The sequence below is a fragment of the Ambystoma mexicanum genome, chromosome 11 (genome assembly GCF_040938575.1).
Source record: "Ambystoma mexicanum isolate Mex_15411 chromosome 11, UKY_AmexF1_1, whole genome shotgun sequence".
Classification (NCBI taxonomy): domain Eukaryota; kingdom Metazoa; phylum Chordata; class Amphibia; order Caudata; family Ambystomatidae; genus Ambystoma; species Ambystoma mexicanum.
This window is the reverse complement of record NC_090934.1, coordinates 1103428962-1103446461: the sequence shown is the minus strand read 5'-3', so window position 1 is coordinate 1103446461 and position 17500 is coordinate 1103428962. Positions and strand designations below refer to the sequence as shown.

At 46.8% G+C, this 17500-nt stretch overlaps 1 protein-coding gene across 10 annotated transcripts in view; it reads left to right on the top strand.

Annotated features, from left to right (window-relative positions):
* Positions 1-5894: 5894 nt before the first annotated feature.
* Positions 5895-17500, top strand: part of HERC1 (HECT and RLD domain containing E3 ubiquitin protein ligase family member 1) — a 3379312-nt gene continuing 3367706 nt past the window's right edge. For 9 of the 10 annotated variants that reach the window (XM_069624399.1, XM_069624403.1, XM_069624396.1 and 6 more), the window contains exon 1: positions 5895-6037. The gene's annotated coding sequence lies outside the window, so the exon portion shown is untranslated. Of the gene's footprint in view, positions 6038-6128; positions 6150-17500 lie in introns of those variants that run through there. The other variant, XM_069624395.1, reaches the window with a different exon arrangement.

The following is a 17500-nucleotide window of genomic DNA, read 5'->3' as shown; positions in this document are numbered from 1 at the left end:
CTACTGGTGCCTGTTGTCTTTGCTGAGCCTGGTGGTGGTCTGTGGGCTCGCCTGAGAGGAGGGATAATAATCACCAGAATTACACAGGGAAACGAAAGAGTGTGAGGAGACGGCGTGAAAGCAGGTGACCTCCACGTACCGCGCTGCCCAGGCTGAGGAACCGCTCTGTGGGAGAGCTTGTTTTGTATGTGTACGTAGCACGTACGATCCGAAGGACTAAATCAACAATAAAAGGAAAGTGAAATAAGAAGTGAGGATGGAGATATGGAAGTAGAGAATGGCGGCTTACAGAATCAATCACAGAAGTAACAAGGAAGAATCGTACTTGCGGAGCGTGGCATAACTCGGAAGAGAGTAGCAACGCGTGGAGCTGCTCGCTGGGTTTCCGGATATGCTGCGTGGGTTTAAGGGGGCGTGGCTACTTTTCCCGGCAAATAAAGCACTAGACTGCCACTGCTCATTCCTTGCACGGCCATGATATGAGGAGCCTGAGAGTGTGAAACGCTGTGTTGTTGCCCAACAGGAGGAAAAATATTCACAGGCATCTATGTTGAAAGCCTTCATAGTCATCGCTCGACGAGCTGAGTGAGCGCCATATTTTACTACATCAATGCCTGCCTATTCTATTACCCATCTAAGCCATCTGGCTATGGTAGCCAGAGTTATGGCCTTGAAGGGTTTACAAATTGCTATCATTAATTGAGATACACCTGGGGGTCTTACTTCCCTCGTCATATCCTCATATGCTGTTAAGCATCTTACTGGGCATAATTTTGGTTGTCCCGATAAAGATTCGTAAGATATGGATCTCAAACCTGTCTTGGTCCTTCTCGTTATAAGAAAGGTCACTCCGTTAGGTGAAACGCTCTTCCTGTTTATTTCTAGTGCTCTAACATCTGATGATCTCTTACAAGCTAAAAGACTAGTAGCATGACTAGTTTCCCTGAAATAGCCTTCCTGGATAGAAATAATCTCAAAACTGTGTCTACATCCCACAATTGAGTATTTTTCACTAGGAGGTCTAGTCATTTTTACTCGCTTTACTAACCTACAGATCAAGGGATGTTCCCCTATTACTACGCCTTCTATCCTATGGTGTCCTGCCGATATCGCGGACCTCACTGTGTTAATAGTTCTGTATGCCCTTCCCTGGGCTACCAACTGTGCTAGGAAATTGGCTATGTGTACTACATCTGTTCCATCGGCATGAATATTTCTATCCAAACACCAGCTACTCCATCTAGACCATGCAGATTTATAAGCAGTGGGTGTCCCTGGGGCTCAGGATTCGTTAATGTTTTCAGCCTCATTCGTTAGTCCTGGCCTAACCCAAGATCTCCTGAAATCGCCCATGTGATTAGGTTGAGTCTGCCTGACCTCACTAGTGGATGGATGAGATCACTGGGGTCTCTGACAATTAATTTGTCGTTGGGTAGCGCCACTGGGTTGTGGTGTGATAACTCCAGTAAACTGGGGAATCACACTTGCCCCCTCCAGTCCGGCATAACTAGTACTAGGGATGCTTTCTGGCGCCTCACCTGGGCTAGCGTCCTCGCTATCATAGAGAAAGGAGGGAACACGTTGTTTGTTTGGTGACCCCATGATTGTAGTAAGGCATCTGTCGCTTCTGCCTCTGGGTCCGGTCTCCAGCTGAAGAACTGGGGCAACTGTTTGCTTGTTCTTGATGCAAAAAAGTTGACTTGACATGGCCCCCCCTATCGTGTCATTAGATTTTGAAACACCTCCTCGTCCATCTTCCAATTGCTGCCATCTCCGAGGTATCTGGAGTTCCAATCGGCCACCTCGTTCTGATGCCCGGCAGGTACTCTGCCGTCACTGACACTTTCCTCTGAAGACAGTTCCCAGAAATCTTTTGCCAGTAATCTGGATCTTGTCCCGCCCAGTATGTTTATGTACCTGATTGCCGAGACATTGTCCATCTTTATCAGGACACACCATTGTGCCCTCTCAAGTCCAGTATTTCACTGCAAAGGACCCTGCTAGCAACTCCAGGCAGTTGATATGGAGAGTCTTCTCCTGATCACACCACCTGCCCCCCCGTCTACAGGTTCCCGCATCTGGCTCCCCAGCCCCATCTGCTGGCGTCGGATTCGATGATCAGGTCTGGGGAAGAGCCAAATATGGCCCTACCGTTCCATGCATCCATGCGGTGTAGCCACCCTTCCAACTCTTCTCTCACTTCTTGGCAGATGGCAACATTTGTTTTGTAAGAAGCGCCCCTGCTGAGGTGACTGATCTTTAACCTCTGGAATGCCCTGTAATATAGTGGTCCTGGAAATATTGCTTGGATTGATGACGGTAGGCGGCCCACTAACCTTGCAATGTCCCTCAGTGACAGTTCTCTCTTCGCTAGTGTGTGTCTTAACTGACTGCTTTTTGATATCGTTCACCTTGGGAATGGGTAGACTGAGATCCTTGAACTGAGTCCACTATGAATCCCAGAAATTCTAGTGACTGTTCCGGTACTATTTTGGATTTTTCCCAATTTATTAGGAACCCCAGGTCCTGTAACAATTTTGTAGTCGTCTGTACTTGTTCTAGTAATGTTTCTTTCTCCTGACACATCAGACTTGTGTCGTCTAGATAAATTATAAGTCTTATTCCCTGACTCCTGAGATGCGTCACTACTGGTTTCATCATCTTGGTGAAACACCATTGTGCGGATGCCAGGCCGAAGGCCAGGCATCGAAACTCCCATGCCGATTCCCCCAGATGAACCTTATGAATCTGCAATGTTCCTCTGCTATGGTTATGGTTAGATATGCATCTTTTAAGTCTATTCTGGCTAGCCAATCCCCTTCAATTAAGGTATCTCTTAACAGGTGTATCCCGTCCATCTTGAAGTGTCTGTACACCACGTATTAGTTTAAACCTTTCAAGTTTATAATTGGTCTTACCTTGTGTTTCCCTTTCACGAGAAACATATTGCTTATATACCCCTTTGAGTAATCTGTTACTAGTCTTATGGCCTTTTTACTTTCTAGTCCTCTCAGCTCTTTTTCCAGCAATAATTTGTCTTCCTTGTTTAGTTCTAAACCCCTTAGCGGGTTCTCCTGATGTGGTGTCTCTAGAAAGTCTATGTGAAAACCTTGTACGGTTTCTATTATCCAAGTATCCCCCGATATAGTGAGCCAATTTTGTATAAACTCTGCTATCCTTCCCCCTACTTCTGGGGTAGTTAAGCGTGGGTTTTTTGATCTCACCTGAATAATTTTGTTGATGCTCTCCATGTCGCCAGCTTCTGCCCCTTCCTCTGCCCCTTGATGGGAAGAAGGGGGCTTGTCTTCGATCCTCCTGCTCTCGCCACTCCTTTCTGTCTTGATAGGATCAATAAAAGTGGAATTGGCCAGTCGAGCGACCCCTGCCTCTGCCGGCCCGTCCAAAAATGTGTCTACCAAACACTCTTGAGAGAGGCCTGTGCCTTGTCCAGCGCCGCATAGGAGTTAGCAAACTTAGTTAATTCTTTAATGAAGGAATCTCCAAAGAATTTTCCCTTCGCGGTTGACGCTGACTCCGAAGAAGCTAACTCGCTTAGCTTCAGGTCTATCTTTACGAGCAGAGACCTCCTTCTCTCTGTGGTGATAGCGTGGTTGGGGTTGCCCAACATACATATTGCCCTCTGGGCCCAGCCGATTAGGATCGTCAGGTCCACTGGCTCCCCTTTTTCTCTGGCCTCTTCGCCAATATGTAGAATCTTGGTGAGGGGGCCTGTCATGTCCAGCATTTTGTTCTGGCATGATCGCCAGGACCTAGCTAGACCTTGCCTCACGTCCTTAGTGTATTTGCTCATGAACGTGATCATGTTATCATCTATTTCGTGTGTATCTGCTGCACCCTCTGGGAGGTGAGGTCTAGGGCATTCCGTCCTCATTTTACTCCTAGCTTCTTTAGCTAGTGGCGCCCTCAGGCGCGTTCTTAAGTAGGCCGCTATTCTTTTTGACGGCTCCCATTCGGAAGACCTTGGGTGGATTAGTGCTTCAGGGTCAAAATCATCATCTGCACCATTTTCTTCTGTCTCCTCCTTCCTCTTTTTCTTTGGTGCTTTGTGGTCTTCTTCTTCTGAGGAAGATATAGAATATACCTCTTCTTCCTCCGAGTATTCTTCCAAACAGTCCTCCTTGCCCTCATCAGAGGTGTCTGAGGATTTATCCTGTCCCCTGCTAGGCGCCGCCTTTACTCTTACTCTCCTTCTCTTACCACCCTTCTTCTTTGGTGGTGTGCCCGGGGGGGTGGGCTTCCTCTGCCCTACGGGCTGCTTTTCTGCCCCCTTTTGTTTTCCCCTGTGCTTTTCGCCCTTTCAACTCCTCCAGGCTCTGTGAGAACTTGAGCCAGTCCTCCATCAGAGCTATCTGCTGTGGCCCTTGTCCCAACGAGGTCCCCAGGGCTTTTTGGAGGACCTGAGTCATCTCCGCATGGCTCCTCTTCTGGCTAATGCTAGCCTTTCCCTCATCACTAGTGGAGCTCATGTCTGCACAGAACACTGGGGATTTCAAAATATAGACCAGGAATTTTTACGATCTTTTATATACTCTTTGTGTTGAGAGATATAAATATATATGTGTATAGTGATCACCTGGTCTAATATAAGTATATATGATATATATGTATTATATAACAGGTTTTACTTGGGACTGTGCCCGTACGGTTATTGCGGTACCTTATTGTGGCCTGCAGGGGCGCTGTGCTCTTTGATCACGTAGTGAGATCCTGATGGAACGTTGCGCTAAGAAAGCGAAACGAAATAGATTGTAATTGTCAAGCTCGTAAATATATGAAATCTCTCAGCGCTAGTATATTTTGACTGAAACACTCCTCTAACGGTCGTGGAATCAGGAGGCCAGAACTACACGATCCCGTCGCGCTCTCCCTTCCGTGACCGCAGTGCCCTCTGTGTCTGTTCTTTGGAGTTGCGGTCGCCGGAGCACCAGCCCCGTCACGACTGCAGTTTCAAATACCCTAAACTGATGCGGATATGCTCCGCCAAACACTCCTGATAGTGTGTGCATGCAAGAATGCCTAGTAAAACACTCACATATAACCACACATACATACAAGTAAAGAAAAAAAGGGCACTTAACTGAGCAGCAAAGAAAGAGGAGGAATAGTAGGACAGGGTTATTTATGGACAAGGAACACTGTGATTGGTTGAGAATATCACATGGTCAATTTGAGGACCAATAAGAACAGAACTACAAAGACTATAAAACCATGGCCATTTTAGTTTTTATTGAGTTTTGTGTTAATGTTTTATTGGTTATACTTTGCTGCTGAACAGTAAATATGGAAGAGAAGCCTAATCAGAGCCTCCGGTATGGACATATAATCCGAGCCTCCAGTCTTGACATAGACTTTGTGGATTTGCAGATTTCATGAATTTCAAATGGGAAAGAAATAACTACAAACCCCAGAATCCTAAGGGGAACACGGGAATGGAATTCATTCTCATTCGTGGCCATAAGAAACTTGGGGGCTCTGTAATATCTGGAGGATTTTGGTCTCCTCTAATGTTGGTTGATCAGATTTCGTTGATATTAGGGATTTGTTTTTATTATGATGTGTACGACTGAATCATAAAAAAATGCTGTAATTCCAGTTACATTCAAATTGTTATCGCAATGCGGTATATTTCCACTATGCTTGCCTTGTGCAATCCCGCAGCTTTCGAATTAAACTGTCATCACCGCACTAACATGGCCACCACATTGTGGCAAGCTTGTTTAACGCAGCTTGTGAACTCGGTGTCCAAGGCATACATTTAATTTTCTACGTCTTTTACCATGTGCATTCCAATCCGTTGTTAACCATTCTTTTGTCCCTTTTCTGTGTTTACTCGCAGTGCCTGTCATTGCAAGTTAAGCTCTCGCGTGATTTCCTTTTGCCTGTTTGACGCAGGGTTCTTGCGCTGACAGCAGTTGCGTCACGTTTCTCCTCCTTCTATAACCACTTCGTCCAGAGCACAATACGGCCCCGCCTGAGCTTCCCGCCCGCAGGAGTGTGCAGTGCTCGTTGTTACCAGGTACCGCATGTGGGTGGGGTTTGGGCGGGACTCCCACTTGGGGTGGCGTGGGGGCGTGAACATGTACACGGGGTTTAAGACATTTCATGCACCAGGTGGGGGGGAGCAGCAGGTAAGGTGGTATCTGGGGGCGAGGGAAGGGTAGCTAGTACGAGAGGGTTGTTTGGGCTCCCCGAGCACAGGCATGAAGGGCAGGTGTTAGTTGGTAGACACAGCGGTTAGATGACAATAAGGTAGACGAAGTGCTGTTATTTTGTGAATGTGATCGATGCGGTGGGCGTCTCTCCATGTGTTTGTGACATGAAAGTGAAGGAATAACGAGGTCGCGATATTTGATGGCAGGAGGTAGGTTGGTTAGAAAGGAGAGGTATTCCATTAAGTAACGTGGGACGGAGAGAGCTTGCACCTTGCTCCAAAATCACTATGGCCCTTTATCTACCGGCTGGGATTTAAGCGCCTGGCTCTACTGTGGGCCATGTATGTACAAACTCGAGTGTGTGGAGCAACAGCTAGGGTAATAAAGAGTGAGCATTTACTTGGCATGGAAGCTCAACTAGAATGCCCTACCAGAAGCTTGGGTATTGCATCCGAGGGGAACTCTTGCTGTAGGATGCGCGGTACAACAGACTAGTGGTCTCAGAGCACAGAATACACAAGGCATGTGCTCCACTGGCAAATGGCATCTTCTGTGCCATGGGCTCCAAATGAAAGGACCACCCCACATGAAGGAAATGAGGTCTTTGCGGCGGTATAGTAGGGTGAGTGCGCCTGCATGGCATGGGATTACCGGAGCGAGTACATTTAACAGAGCGTGGGTTGCACCGGTAATCTCTCCAGGGTTGCAATTGTATAGATAATGCACCTATAGCGCATGGGATACAAGGTGGCCTATTGCCCAATAGGCCAGTCCGAGGTTGCAGTGGTGCATGGAGGTTAGCTGCCGAATTTATCACGAGGCAGGCAGCTAGAGCCAGCAGGAAGCTTTACACTGGCCATAACTTAAATGCGAGCACTGCAAAGCGCATATTAAAAGCCCCAGAACGAAAATTGTTACTTTTTTTGCTGTGGTTTGGGGACTGGAAACATGGTGGCAGTTGCTGGGCCCCCTGTCCCCAGAGGCCTCTTGTTTGTAAGGGTAGAAAGGCCATGATGCAGTCCCTGAATGCGGGGCTGGGTGTTAGCAAGTTACTGAGTGCAAGGAATATTATTTCCAGCCACTTTCTGACACCCAAGCCCTGCAGTAATAACACAGCCTGCTGTTTGCAGAAGGCCTTTAAAAAGGGCTTCTGCAAGCAGGCTCTTATGTGCAAACCGGCCCGGCTGAAGATTTGTGTACACAGACCCCCTGCTGAGAATGAAAACGGTGCAAGGCACCTGTAGGGTGCATGGAGGTTAATAGCTGCCAAATATCACGAGGCAGCCAGCCAGCAGGGAGCATTACACTAACTGGCAACAGCTTTAATGCTAGTGCTGCAAAGTGCATGTTTTGTCCCAGAACGACATTGGAGACTTGTGCTTAAGTGACTGCGGACTGGAAACATTGGGGGCAGTTGCTGAACCCCCAGAGACTCGATGCCTCTTTTGTTTGTAAGGGACGAAAGTCCCCAACGCTGTCCCCGATTTCTGTGCTGGGTTTTAGCAAGTGGTTTCGCTGGCATTTATTTCTCCCGTTCGGGTGGGAGAAAATATTATTTTCACTCCTTAGCGGGTGCTGAGGGGCCCCGTCGATTCTCAAGGCCCCCCCCATAGTGAGTGTGCATTGTGGGTTATCAGTTGCTTTTTGCCCATTTTGTAGGAATTGGTCTGCAGTGTAGAGGAAGATTAGGCAGAGAGAACATTCCCACTGTGGCTTTGATAACAGGCCTGAGAGGTAAGCAAAGCCTAGCCGTCCTTTTTTTTATTCTAAAAATCTCTCTTGTGTTTGGTGCCACAGGCAGTGCTTTAATCGCGAGAATTGCAGATTATTCAAAGGCCTTCTGCAAGCAGCATGTGTTATTGGTGCGGGTGGCTGTGCTGGGAATTAATTTTCTCCCGCCCCTTCGGGTGGGAGAAATATCAATACCAGCCACTTACTTGCGCTCAGTCCCACACTAAAAGCACAGCCGGTGCTGGCAGAAAGCCTTCTAAATATTCTTTCAATCAGAATTCATTTTAAATAATATCACAATGCTTTCTGCCAGCAGGCTGTGTTAAAATTGCAGGGCTGTGTGCATTGGGTGGGCAAAATATTAGTCCCAGTGCCCTTTGCTAGCACGCAGCTCTGCACTGATCATAAAACCTGCAGAAGGCTCAATCATGTATCCTTCCCTGTTGCTGCTGCACAGATAACGAAGGCCCAGCGATTACAGTGGTAAACTTGTCAGCAGCAACTACGACTTGCAATAATAGATTTGTGATCATGGGATATTAGCACTTGCATCACAATAGTGCTTGGGAGCACGAGGACCCGAGTTCAAGCTGATTTAACATTAAAGCTAACTGTGAAGAGTCCCACAATGTGTAAAGAAGTTAGATGCCTTAAACATCACATTTGCACATAGTGACTCAAATCTATTTCTTTTTAAAGCTGAGTTCATCCATGAGATGAAACATGGTTTTACATTCTGAGATGTGTAGTCTTTGGTTCAGGGTGGTGCAAATACTCCAAGGAGGTTGCTTTGGGTGTACTTTGCAAATAAACAAGACCACTGTGGCTCTTGAAACCTAAAAACAAATGTGCAGAGCTTGGAAGCTTGTGGCAGGTAAGGTAAAATGCTGGCAATTCGGGCTTCACTGCTTAACCAAAGCATGTCATCCTGGGCAAATCATTTGACCCAACCAAACCACACCATTGCTGGCAAGAACAGAAATTTGCATTTTATCCTGATTGCACTAATGTTATACTTCAGAGGTACATAGAAATCATTTCTGCATTCTTGCTAATTCTATGTCTTGGGGTACAACTAATTCTGGTGACATTAAATATTAGTACAAAATTGCTAATAAAATAAGTTTGCTAATCAACATTTTTTTAATTAGCACATTCTGCTAATCAATTTTTGAAAACGAATGTATGCCTTGCTACTGGCTGCTCTAGCAAAGGGAGCAGTCCATCTTTCCTGTGCCGCCACACCCCGGATCTCCCACCGTCTGCCTTTGTCTCTGTCCTTGGCCACTCCTTACCGCTGCTTCACTGTTCTTGCTGCCCCCTCCAGGCGGCTCCTACCGAGTAGCTACAGGTCCGCGGGAGCCTTCCCGCTGTCCTCTGCGCCGCCCAGCTGCTCGCTCTCCCGGGGTCTGCAGGTGTCCTGCAGTACCTCTCTCGCTCTCCATCGCTCAGGGTGTCCTTAGTGGCGGCGCTCTTCTCCTCCTTACTGTGAATTCCGTTCTGGATCCACCCACGGATCCTCTGCAGATCTCTTGCTTCTTTGTGCTGGTTCTGTGGCAAGTTGCCTGGTGGGCCCGTCTCACCGGCTCCCTCCAGTCACTGGTGCTGTGAGGCTCGACTCCCTCACCCGTGTTGCCTATGCAGCGCCGCCTGCCATTTTCTCTCCAGACCTCTCACTCCTGATGCCTGTCTTCTGCGGGCCGGGCTTCCCGGATTCTGTGACATTCCCCTTTTTGTTCAATTCTAGCCCCCTTGCTCCTTTTCACAACGGTCTTCAGCTGGCTATGGTATGCAGGTTATTTCATAGAAATTACAGGGCAGGGACGGAGCTCGTTTCTCACACGTCCGCTCAGCCTGCCATCTTGACCATGCCCCCCATAATGCCATTTATGTATGATATTCCCAAATTACCCGTTGCAAGAATTTGTCGCCCTGTCCTTTGACCATCTTTTCTTTTGGCCGCCTTATAATTGTTATGTTTATAAGAACAATTATATTGTTTTTGCACTATGGTCAGGAAATGCCATACATGGAAAGCCTTTTCCCAGGCAAAGCCTTGACTTTGCCAGGTGTCTGGCAGGATGCGTGGGCTGCGACTGTCTAGTCCCAATCCACAATCAGGCCAGAGGTGTGTCTGTTGCTGTGCAGATCTGGGGTAAAAGGCTGTCTGAGTGGACAATCTGTGCCAGATTGAATGGTGCTGATCCTTACCGTTGAGGCGACCCTGGCCCAAATTTAAAATGTTAATCGCATTTATGGAGCGCACTTACACCCAAGTGCAACATGGTGCTGAAGAACTGAAAGAGCAAAAAAGGCTGACCAAAAGAACAGGATTAAAATAGGTGCCTTTTGAGATGGCGACGGAAGAGTAGATGATTCTCAGTGGCACAAATGTTCCAAAGTGCTGCAGCTGCAACCGAAAAGGCATGCCCACCAGTTGCAGTCCGATGGAACCGAAGGTCCCTGAATCAATAGATTAGAAGCAGAGTGAAGCACTCGAGATTGAACACAATGACGAAATCTCCTCTGAAGGTACTCTGCACAAATAAGACGCACAATGAAACTGGGAGCCAGTGAAGGTTACGTAGAACATGAGATATGATCCTGAGAAGAGATCAGTAGCTGCTGCCACTGCGGTGTTCTGTAAAACTTGAAGCCGATCGAGAGTGTAGGCTGTTTGAAATGGAAAGATGGTGTTAAAAAAATGTAAAGTTCCAAAGGTAGAAGCCGCCACCACTGGGGCTCGAAGGCAGGTGGCAGTGGACCTTTCGCATGATTTTAAGCTTCAAGTAACCTCCCTGACAAACAGAACTCGCGCATGTCCATGGATAGTGGCAGAGATCTTAACACCAAGATCCCTCACTAAGGCAGCCTGTTTAGGAAAACGGCCTAAAGCAAGCAGTCAGACTCTGATGTCCAAAAAAGGCGTCACGGAAGAACCAATCACCAAGACCTCTGTTTTGTCGGCATTCAGTTTAAGCCAATTCTGACTCATTCAGTCACTAACAGCTATCGGACAATTTCTAAAATTGACTGACTCTTCAATGTGGGCAAGATTGAGAGGCTCCACAATCTGTGTGTCCGCGTAGAGGTAACAGAGACAAAAGGAATGAATGAGTTTTGCTAACGGCTGAACGTAGACATTAAAGAGGATCGGGGACAAGGCAGACCTGAGGAAACCTGCATATAATGGATCAGACCTGACTGGGGGCGGAGACAGAAACTGGGAATTGTCGGCTAAGAAAGAGTGGACACAAGCCAACACTGAACCAGAGATGCCTACTGCTGCTAGTCTAGGTAACAAGATAGTTTGGTATAGAATATCGCTAAGTGATTAAGACCAGATCACTGATAGCACCTCGATCAGCAAGCAGAGCAAGGGCATTTATGACTGAAACCAGGACTGTCTCGGTGCCTCGACCTGGTCGAAACCCAGACTGAAAAGGATAAAGAAAAAGATTCTTCTAGAAATGAGGAAAGCAAAAGAGTGACAGCAGATTTGATGGCAAGAGATGGGACGATGGCTTAGCCGGAAGAAGGGAATCCAAGGAACACTTTAATCACAAAGAGAGGAATCTGGCCTAAAGGAGAAGCAGATTAAGCTTAGTAGTGACCCAGATATCGGATTGAAAAGTGTGAATCTGATTGGTGTAAACAGGTGGGTCAAGATGGGGCCCTGCAGCAGAACCAGTCATTGAATTAGATATTTTTTGACGAATCAGCTTGATCTTCTCAATTAAAGGTTCAGAGGGAATTGCAGAACTCCTGAGATGGAGGAACAGAGGAGAACAAAGGAGGCCTAGCAGACAGACTGAACAGTTTTAAACAGCCACTTGGGTTGGTTGAGAGCCTGGTTAATCTCACCATTAAAATGGCTGTGCTCACCCTTGAAAATGGCTTGATGATGGACTTGTGTAGCTTGTTGAAAAACCGATTTGGTCAGACAATAGCAACGCTACTTTCTCCCTGCCTACCGGCGGCATAAACAAAGCTTAGCTAGATGTGATGAAAACTAGGGCTCGGAAAGACGAGATCAGGATTTAGATGGCTCAAGCGGAGTCAGACGATCAGCTACTGCAGTAAATGCCTGAGAAAGCACCGACATATCCATGGTGTAAGGCCTACATGCAGCTGTAATTTCTTCAGAAATCCTAGGGATTTCAGTAGAATGCCCCCTATGTCTAGAAGGATGGGGGGAGCATGTGAACAACCAGAGGAGAGGGCAGAGAAATGTCAAAAGGTAAAATCAAATGCCCATTTCATAAGGGATGCAAAGGGGGGCAACACTTTCGTCCATGACTGGCCAAGTTGTGAGTAGGACTGAAAATAAGCTGACTGAGGTGGCGATCCAGCATAGCTGACATCAAATTGTTAAAAAGATTGACGACTGCAGATAATGCAAATTAAAATCATCCAGCAGAATCACATTGGATAAACAATGAGAAAGATGTGCTGCAAGCTCCAAAAAAGCATAGCAAAAGGCCTTGTCGCGGCCAGGCAGACAATGCACTAGCAGAATGTCTATAGTAGAAGAAGCTGATCTAGAAATCCCGATAAGCATGGCTTCTATTTCAATATTATGAACATAAGGTCGCAGGACACAAATTTTCTAAGCCACCACCAGGATGTTCAAAAATCAAATCAAATTGCAAACACGCAAAATATCCTAATAAGACTAGGAGGCTTGCAGGAGTTGTTCAGATTGTCGTTCAGGGCCAATACCCCTACAAAGAGTTTCAGCCAGCTCACTGTTGAAGCATTGACTCCAGTGAAGTCCCGGTGAATCCCTGTCCCACTGGATAGATGATCTGAAGACCCTCGTTGGTATCAACCCAACCAGTCTGGGCCACTGAATGGAGATCCTGTCCCTTGGAGCCTCTGGAAGTATCCAGGAACCATCTTGTGTAATGACCAGCTCCACCCAGGACATCTGCAGTTAATCGGTCCTAGTTTTCAATTTCTGCATGGAACTTTGTAGATTGCTAGCACATTCCTCCTGCAGCTGCTGCTCTTAATCTTGAAGTGGGGCCTTTTTGGACCAGTGTCTTTGTCTTTACTCTTTAGTTCAATCAGTACATAGGTAGTTTAGTAAGCTGGAAAACTGTGTGTTCTGTTCTCCCATTTGTTTTTATTTTATTTTTTGGTTGGAGGTGCGAGGGAGGGAGTTGTGGGGGTGGAGACGATCCCATCTAACACTGCACACATGTAATAAGCCTTGACTACTTTAGCGAATAAGGTCATGTGAATGGTACCCTGTTAGCCTTTTCACTGTATATCAACACCTCCTGTTTTGAATCATTTCAGGCATTGTATGTGCCTGGACAACGCCCGAGTTGTAAGCGCACTCATGGTTTATGCCAAGCTCATTATATACACACAATGCGCATCTCATTGTCATCTTAGTACACGATCCTTTTAATTGGTGTAGTTTTAGCACCTGCGCATTTAGATAATCTATACATTTCATTAAAAGGCATAGACATGCTGCATGACACCCTTTTATTTGAGAAGTCTGATTTTTGATAGCTATTTGGTGGCTATCATTCACAAGAACTTTTTGTAATCTAACGAAAGGTCAATATTTACTTAAGCTCCACAGGATCGAAATTAAGATGGAATAAGCAGGAGCTAAAAGCAGCTTCAGAGTGCCCAGCATTAACCAGTGTCCGATCTAGTACATGGCGTTCTGCAACTCTAATTTCCACATAATATGCAAAAAACATAATTTTGTACTTTTGTTTCTGACCCCCTTATTAAATGTTGTATATATCTGTTGATTGTCCGAAATGCACAGTTTGTTGAGCATCAGTTGTCCTAGGGAAGCCAAATGTAGATGTCAAGCTAACGAGGCTTTTCTAGGCTACAAGCAGAAACTAAACGGCCCCTAGCTTCCCTCATTTTCGAACCCTGAATCGGTGGTTTAATTCGGGAGCAGTAATGGTGTGCTCTTTGGTAAGTGTAATCTCTGGCTAGTTTGAAGCATGAGTAGTGTGTGGGGTTTCATATCTAGAAGTTGTTCTTCCACTTCCTGGCGTACATTTAACATAGTTCACTTCTAACTTGTGATTCTGGCTGGAGATGGAGTGTGATGATGTCAGGGATGTAATTCAGACTATAGGCAGGGGTTAAAACAACCAAGTTTACTAAACGGGAATAAAAAGTAACTTGCACCCTCAGTTGTGCACCAGCACACCATTACTTGCCAAGAGTCAATTATCATGGGCCTTTGACTAGTGACAAGTGCACGTTTTGAGGCCTGGTTGAGGGACCATGCCCAGGATGAGATTTGTTTTAGTTCTATGCTGCCCGGAGCAAGAGTGAAGATGAATTTCTGGATTTGACATTGGGCATGGCTTTTCCTGGCTTGGATACCTTGCCCCGTTTTAATTGTCCTCCCCCACCATGGCCTTGTAATTGTTTAAGGAGCATTTGAGGGTGCAATGTGGATACTTTGGTTCGAATTGATATGGGCTTCATTTTCCCCGTTTGTCATGATGGAACATTTCAGTAGGTCCCTGTTTTGATGTTGTTTGAAGTGATTCCTGGGTTCCTCAGTTTTGCAGGTTAGCCTGTGGATTTTTTTACTCGTTTGCATTACTGATCCGTTTAGCGTGCTCTGCCCTTTTTTGTTTTTGACTGTGTTTTTAATAAATATTTGATTGTAATGCTGCTTTCTCTTTCATTCATGGTAGGGGTCCTATGTCATGTGATCTTCAAAACAAAACATGTGACTGCTAATTTGTACTATGCACATGCTAGCTATACACATTTTTATCACACTTACTGGCAGGTGTCGACTAATTTCCTAAATGCTAGAGTTGGCAGGTTTTTGTATACGCTGCTACCTAATCCAGAAGAGAGCAAAAATAAATGGTTTGGACATTACAAAGTACGAAGGAATATCTTTAAAACTTGTTTGGTTGTAGTTTCTTAAGACTTGGTGCTGTTAAATCATGAAGGGCCACTTATGCTGTCTCATGAAGTGTTTGAAGAATAGGGACGGACATGTGTTTGCTGTGCAATTAATTTCTAATCAGCAACAATATGATTGTGAACTTTCAATTTGTCTGACAAAAAAGACAAAGATGTGATGTCACTACGCATTTAAATATGTTTTTTAAAATCGGCAGTATGAATAGATGATTCTCAAAGTAGTGGTTTGCACTTGTTGGTTGCAACGTTTTTTGCAACCCTTTCCAATGTGTAATACACAGCTGTCTGTGTGCTTTTATTTCAGGATTTCTACAGCAGCTTTAGTCCCTTTTTCATCCCCTGTCCCCCCCCTCCGGCTCTCCCCCCACACAATTATACAGATTAAACTGCAGTACTCCTTCCTCAATAGGGTCTCTGGGCACAGAACACTCTTTGCCTATTTTTGCCCTTTAAACTCATTACTGATCTCTTCCACTTTCACTCTGGCCGGCCTCCCTAGACCCTGCAACCGCACCCACCTGCGAAACAAGAAACCTTGGGGTCATCTTTGATTCCACACTTTCCTTCTCCTCTCACTATCAGCTAGACCTCCTCAGAGGTACTCTACCCTTTCTCACTTTTCCCCAGAGGCTCACTCTCTCAAGAGCCCTGGTTCTCTCCAGGCTGGACTATTGCAACAGCCTCTTCCTCAACATCCCTTCTTCTGCCGTGCGCCCTCTGCAACTCATCCAGAACAGAACCGCAAGACTTATTCTTGGCCTCAAGCTCAGGGACTGCATCTCTCCAGTGCCGAAATCCCTCCACTGGCACCCTATGGCGGCAAGGATCAAATTCAAGACTCTTTCCATTGTTCACAAGGCTTTCTGGGGTCTGGGACCCACCTACCTTCAATACTGCTACTGTCCCCCACGAACCCTCTGCTCATCTACCTCCAAGCTTCTGCAAGTGAGCCGGTTCTCCAAGCAGAGATTTGGTGGGAGATCCTTATTCTCAGCAGGTGCCTCCCTCTGGAATAGCCTACCTGCAGCCTTACGTCTTGAGCCGGATCTCCTGAAGTTGCAGAAACTCCTCAAGGCCTTCCTCTTCTCTCTCCCTTCTATTCCTTAAAGCATGCTGACTGGCCGGCCGCCTGCTGTACCTCAGAGTCTCACTGGTACCCTGCATCCCTGCCAGTCCTCTCTCTCGCACTTACCCCAATCTCAACCGATAGGGTGCACTTGATCCACCCCCTCCCTGTGACTCTGTGCACTTGCTCGATCCATACACTCACGCCTGAAGATATGATATGGCATTTATTTATGATATGGCATTTATAACGCGCCTATACACAAGTGTTTCAAGGCGCGACGAGGCAAGGGAGGGGGAACAGAGGGAAGACGGACAACGATCCTACTAGGCTAGGTGTCATTCAGATCGCGCAAGTGCATGGGAAGGAGAAGTGCGGGGGGAGGGAGGACAGTACAGTACATGGGAGAAGAAAATAAAAAAAAAAATAAGTAAAAGTACGGCCAGCAGGTGGCAAGTGTAAGTGCAAACGTCAGGAGTCCAGTGCTGGTAGTGGGACTGTAGGGATACAGAAAACAGTCCCAAGTATAGGGGTTGCCGGAAAGGCAGTGTAGGAGTGCGACTGGCGGGGGAGGGGACCTGGGCCCGAGATCAGAGGGTGGCCAGGTAACCAGTGCGGTTTCAGTGTCAGCCAGGAAGTCGGCAAGGGAGACGAGGAGAAAAAGCAGGCTCAAAGAGAGCGGTTTTGAGGTGCTATGCAAACCAACAATGTTTCTCCTCAAGTTTCAGGGCGGCTGTTCCAGAGGGAGTCCCCAGCCGAAGAAAGAGATCTACCACCAACTCGTTGCTTGGAGAAGCGACTGACCCTGAGGCAGATGAGCAAAGAGCTCTGGAAGGAAGGTATTTGGGAAGAGAGAGTTGAAGGTATTGAGGTCACAGGCCCCAGAAGGCCTTGTGGACGACGCAGAGGGTTTTGAACTTAATCCTCGCAGCCACTGGGAGCCAGTGCAAAGATTTCAATCCTGGAGAGATACGATCCCTGGGCTTGAGGCCAAGGACAAGTCTTGCAGTCCTGTTCTGGATAAGTTGCAGAGGGCAGAGAGTAGAAGCAGGCAGATTTAGGAGGTTGTTGCAATAGTCCAGCTTAGAGAGAACAAGAGCTCTGGAGACAGTGAGCTTCTGGGGGAAGGAAAGGAAGAATACCTCCTGAGGAGGTGCAGCTGGTAGTGTGACTTCTTAGAGATGTGAGGAGAGTGTAGAGTCGAAGATGACCCCAAGGTTTTTAACCTTGCAGGTGGGAACGGGAAGAGAGCCAAGAGGGGCCGGCCAGAGAGCTACAGGAAAGGAGGGTGCGGGTGTGCTGATGAGGAGAATCTCAGTCTTACTGGCATTAAGGCAGAGGTCATTGGCGGCACATCACTCGTGGATAGCAGACAGTCAGAGATGAGGGAAGTAGAGGAGGAGGCCGAGGGTAGCCTGAAGATGAGCTGTGTGCCATCTGCATAGCATAGAAACTGATGGAACGTCCTCCTCGCATAGTCCGGGGGTTGGATTTTGGGTTTTTGTGATTGCTGCACTGAAGCGATCACACAAACCCAAGTGCTTAAAAGGACGAGGTATCTGGTCCTCCGCACTGCAACGTATTGCTGAGGACGAGA